Below are 6,000 nucleotides of genomic sequence, written 5' to 3'. Positions count from 1 at the left end.
CTGTGGCTCCTGTGGGGAGTTGGGAGGGGAGAGGCACTTGAGGGCTTCCCAGCCCCACTCCCATCCCAGTGCAGCACTTGCACATTTAAAAGGAAGAACGGATATCCAACCTCAAGGATAACCAGCTCCAAGGATAACCAGCTCCAAAGACCAATACCCCAGGGATGATCCCTGTTGCTACTCAGCCTCCCTGAGGGTGCCTTTGCAAAACCAAGGAGAGGTGTTAAATGGAATCACAGGAACACAGAATCCTGGAATATCCTGAGTTGGGAGGGACCCTCAGGGATGATGAGTGCAGCCCCTGTCCCTGCACAGACCCCCCAACAATCCCACCCTGAGCATCCCTGAGAGCGCTGTCCAAACGCTCCTGGAGCTCTGGCAGCCTTGGGGCCGGGACCATTCCCTGGGGAGCCTGGGCAGTGCCCAGCACCCTCGGGGGGAAGAACCTTTCCCTGAGCTCCATGCCAAGCCCTGGCACAGCTCCAGCCCTTCCTGGGCTCCTGGCCCTGGCCCAGAGCAGAGCTCAGCCCCTGCCCCTCTGCCTCCCCTCGGGAGGAGCTGCAGAGCTGGGACAGGCATGTCCTGAGAGTTGACACTACTCCCAAGCACAATGCTGATAATTCCCAGGCATGGGAGTGATCAGGGACAGCCAGCACAGCCTCATGGAGGGCAAACCCATCTCTCGCTGATCTCATTGCCTTCCATGATGGGGTGACTCCATCAGCAGATAAAGGATGAGCTGTTGATGGCACCGGCCTCGACTTCTGTGAGGCTTTTGACACAAACCCTCAAAACACTTTCCACACTAAATTGGAGTGATGTGGATTTGATGAATGCAGAGCCCTGATGACCTACAGAGAGAGCTGGGGCTGTTCCTGGGCTCTAGCAGAGTCCTGCTTCACCCTTGAGAATTGTGGGGCTGCCACCAGGCTTTGCTAGAATCATGGAATGGCTTATGCTGAAAGGGAGTTTAAAGCTCAAGTCCAACCCCATCCTTGTTCTTGGGCTCCTGTCTTTTTCCAGTGATCCTTGATGGGATACATCTTTTCTTGAGGTTTTCTAGATTAATTAATTAGCTTTAATAATGATAATTTCACATGGGGCTCCTGTCCCTATATGAAAAGAGAGCAGAGGTTCCCTGGGAGGCCGTGGTAGCACGGCCTGTGTCCCTGCAGCCCAGGGAAGTGCATGGGGGGCAGGGATGCACCTGCAGCCCCTGGAGGACCCCGAGCAGAGCAGGGGGATATGCTCTGAGGGGGCTCTGACCCTGAGCAAAGGCTGTGCTGGGGCAGGCTCCTGGCAGCACCTGAGGCTGGAGCAGCTCATGCAGAACCTCAGCAATCCATCCATGGTGGAGGTTCCTGCATGGTGCCCACGGGACGAACCCCACACTAGAGCAGGGGAAGAGGAGGAGGAGGAGGGAGCAGCAGAGACAAGGGGTGATGGACTGAGCACAACCCTCATTGCCCATCCCCCTGCACAGCTGTGGAGGAGGAGGTGGAGAATTTGGGCGGGAAGTTGAGCCTATGGAGAAGGGAGAGGTTGGGGAAGTTGTTTTATGATTTACTTTTCTTTCCCATGACCCTCAGAGGAATTGATTAACAACAATTTAAACAACATAATCATTTTATGCACCAGCTGCACACTGTGAGCAGGTCAATAAATACAGTCCATGAGAGAGTTGCCTTCAAACCCTGTTCAGTAAGTCCAAGTGAAGCTCTAAGTGAGCCTGGTGGCCTCTTGGTCTGTGAGTTCTGGGATGCAATGCTGGGCACTGGAAAACCCAAACCCACCTCAAGTGAGTCCCAGACAGCAGGACCTTGTATACCCAAACTCCTCTAAGCTTGGAAAAGAGAAGGCTCTAGGGAGACCTCAGAGCCCCTTTTAGTGCCTAAAGGGGCTCCAGAAGAGCTGGAGAGGGACTTTGGACAAGGGCCTGCAGGGTCAGGACACAGGGAATGGCTTCCACTGCCAGAGGGCAGGATTGGCTATTACTGGTCCATCCTCCTACCATGAAATCTCACCTCAGTCACAGAATAGAAAATAGTTGGGTTCTTGAATTTAAAGTCCCTCTGAGCCCTGACTCTCATGACACCATCCTACCACCTTCATGCACCTCTCAGTCCTAAGGTTCAACTCAAGACCAGGACACAGCATTTTCATGGGATTAGTTCATCTACTCCTGAAATATGAGAATACTCCTGAATTATGAGGAAAGGGGGAGGCTTGGCTTCAGGAGATGTTGCAATTCCTCAGAGGAATTCCTTGAGAGAGGATGCTGTGGGACAGTGTCTAACTGGAACTGCACAGGTGGGTCAGAGAGGAGTGTACAATTCTTTACTCCTTCTCAAGAGAAGCTCAACTGTGATTAACTGCACCAAACCTTTCTAGAAATGTTCCAGCTGGTGGCATTAGTCCTGCCAACACTCCTAACCCTAACAGGCTGAGGAGCTAAAGTCTGCATGTCATCAGCTAAGCTAGGTCATTCAAATAAATCCTCCCTGGAAGGATTCCTGGAATCCCAGGAAGCAGATAAGTCTATTCCAAGCCTGCTGACCACCCCTTCTCTAAGGGCTAAAGAGCTCCCTCACACCTCCCTCCCTCCTTAAACTCCCTCCCAGCACCCTTCAAACAGCTTCAAGGCCAGAGTTACATGCAAAGACTTTTATTAGCTTCAAAGGATTAAAAGGTGGCCAAACAACCCAGTGGAAACTCAAAGGGTGCTGAACCAAAACTTCAGAGGGTTCAGACATCTCAAAATGGGACACTGGCAGCAGCCCAGGGGCAGCCCCAGGCTCAGAGTGGCCAAGGAAGGCCAGGCTGAGGGTCTCAGGGATGTGGGGCTCATCCAGGTGCAGGGGAGGTGGTGAAGGGCAGCTGAACAGGGAAGATGTGGTTGGTGCTCACCAGGAGCTGGTCAATCCCTCCCCGTGCTGGTCCTGCAGCCGCCTCTGCGGGGACAATGGTCAGATTGGGACTGTCCCAGTGTGGGGGTGTCCATGCAGGGACCTCCCCCCAGCCCCACTCCACACTGCTGAGGAAGAGGGGGCTGAGTCCAGCCCCATGGCCGGGGTGTAAGCCCAGAGGATCTTCACAGCCTGGAGGAGAGGGTGGGGACATGGACAGGGAAGGGCTGGGCAGTCCTGGCACTCCTGGGTACAGCACGGTCCCCAGCCCAGGGCAGCCAGGGAAGGGCTTGCCCAGAAGCTCCAGTTTCCCTGCCAGGCCCTCACCCTGTGCAAGGCCACCTCATCCCGCACGTCCTCACAGTCCTGCTCCAGGTGAGCACATTTCTGCACCAGGCTCCAGCAGTGCTCCCGCTCCTTCTCCAGCTCCTGCAGCGCCGTGGGGACGGACACGGCTCGGTGGGGTCGGACACGGCGCGGTGGGGTCGGACACGGCTCCGTGGGGGCGGACACGGCACGGTGGGGTCGGACACGGCACGGTGGGGTCGGACACGGCACGGTGGGGTCGGACACGGCTCCGTGGGGGCGGACACGGCTATGTGGGGGCGGACACGGCTCCGTGGGGTCGGACACGGCCCTTCGGAGAAGGGATGTGCAGAGACACACCGAGCCTGCAGCGCCGGCCCATACCCAGGGGAATGAGGGGGTCAGAGCACCTCTTCCACTTTCCAGATCCTGTGACTGCTCCAACATGCGCAGGATCAGGGCTTCCCTCTCCTCCCCCAGCTCTATCGGCACCGAGCACTGCGGGAAGGCAGAAGGGAGCTACAGCCTGATCCCTGCCCAGAGGACTCCCTCCAGGGACCACCACATGTTCCCAGGAGAGCCCTGTGGAGCCCCAGAAGAGCAGGAGCATCCCCCAACAGACCTGCCTAAGCTCCTTGACCTCTTGGCCCAGGCAGCTGTGCCAGCTGCTGGACCTGGGCATCACGGGCCGTGTCCTCCTGCAGCCGCTGCATCTCATCCCCAGGCACTGCAGCTCCTCAGCGTGGGCAGCCCCGAGAGCTGCTCCTCCTGCTCCTGCTCCTGCTCCTGCTCCTGCTCCTGCTCCTGCTCCTGCTCCTGCTCCTGCTCCTGCTCCCCTCTCCTCACCTTCTGGGCCTGAGGTGTGGGGCAGAGCTGATGCCCTTTGGTTTTGCCTTTTTCTTTCTTTTCTATGTTATCTGTGTTTGTCACACATATATTTGTAACTCTGTAGCCTGTATTGTATTAGTAACTAATTTCCCCAGTACTTTTCCATGGCCTTTCCCTAAGCAGAAAGACAAAACAAATTCCAAAGCCCCAAGCCCTGGGAGGTGCAAGGCTACTCTGCTATCTTGATTATTCCTGGGAACCAAGGCTGAGAACAACTTTTGGAGATACATTTCATGGACAAAGTACAGCTAGTACCAAGGCAAGGGGCTCCAGAAAGGGGTTTGACCTGGGGGAAAATGGAATCACCACTTGTCCTCCTAATTGGTGCTTTTTATCAATTATGATAATTTCCTAAAACCTATAGATATGTACTAATCCCTGTGGGATTTGGCTTTTGTGGACATCTTTCCACAACTGCCTCTGAAGGCCTTTACGACGGAATAGAGAAAATAAAGATCCGCTCTTATATTATTTCCTTACTAAAATTAACTTGAGTTTCATTTCCAGGTTGGGAAAAAGGTAACAGAGCATCAGGCAGGGCTGGGAACAGGAGCAGGGACACATCCCCACTTGTCACATCACTGAGAGCCCCTTGGACTCAGAGGCTGCCCCTCTGTAATGAGACCCTCTTTCCCACCATCTCATTGAAGCTCTGAGCCTTGGAATCTCCCCCCCTCAAGAGCTCAGGCCTGGGAGAGCAGCTCTTCCTGCCCTGCCACCCCCATGGGCTCTAAAGCCATGGCAAAGCTCATGGGAGGACCCTTTCATCCCTTCCCCACCTCCAGGCTGATCCAGCAGGATTACCCTGCCCTGGTTCCTCCAACTCCCAGACAGGATCACACCACCTCCCTCATCCTCCAGAGACACCCCAGAACTGGAGCAGTGACAGAGCAGAGAAACCCAGATGGTGAAAAGGAATGCTGCCAGCAGCAGAGTGGAACATGTCACACCAGAACTGTCCCTGGCACATGGCACTGCTGCAAGGCTGCACCCAGGAGAGTGCCTCACCCATCCCAATGCCACCAAGGAGCACAGAAATCCAGAAACAAAGCCCAGAGGCACAACTTCTCCTGGGGATCCATGTCAGGCAATCAGCTCCTGCCCCAGGCCCAGGAGGCAGCTGGGACAGGGCCAGGTAAGGGGTGGTCAGCACAAAGCCCTGCCCCGGGGACCCACGGGCTCCTCCAGCCTGCACTCAGCTGGATCACCTCGATCTCCTGCCCTTGTGCAGCTGCTCAACCGAGACAGCAGCCTGGATCACACAGCCTTGCAGAGCCACACCATCTGTGGGGGCAGAGAGAGGGCAGAGGCAAGAACCTTCCCAGGTGCTCCTTACCTTCTGCCAGGTGCGTGGAGGGCAGAAAGGAGAAACAACAGCGTTACAGACATGGAAGCAGCAAGAACCTTAAGGATTCTGAGCAGGGACATGGAAAAGTTGGATCCAAAAATGGGGAAGTTGAAGCAAGGGGAATGGAGCAGGGAGCACCCACAGCTCATGACGCACACACACAAATGGCTGGAGCTGTGCCAGGGCTTGGCATGGAGCTCAGGGAAAGGTTCTTCCCCCCGAGGGTGCTGGGCACTGCCCAGGCTCCCCAGGGAATGGTCCCGGCCCCAAGGCTGCCAGAGCTCCAGGAGCGTTTGGACAGCGCTCTCAGGGATGCTCAGGGTGGGATTGTTGGGGGGTCTGTGCAGGGACAGGGGCTGAACTCAATTGCTGTTGGTCCTTTCCCACCCAGGATATTCCAGGACTCTGCTTTCAGGGCACCCTGACCAAGGCCAGCACACAGGCATTTACGTTCTGCACCGTCAGTCCCTCCCAGGCTCCCACAGCCCACCCAGGCTTTGCGGGCTCAGCACCTGCCCAGGGGATCTCACCTGGCTGGCTCGCAGCAGCCCC

This window comes from Sturnus vulgaris, chromosome 26 (assembly GCF_052056855.1).
Source record: "Sturnus vulgaris isolate bStuVul1 chromosome 26, bStuVul1.hap1, whole genome shotgun sequence".
Classification (NCBI taxonomy): Eukaryota; Metazoa; Chordata; class Aves; order Passeriformes; family Sturnidae; genus Sturnus; species Sturnus vulgaris.
The sequence above is the reverse complement of the archived record's forward strand: the minus strand, read 5'-3'. Positions refer to the sequence as shown.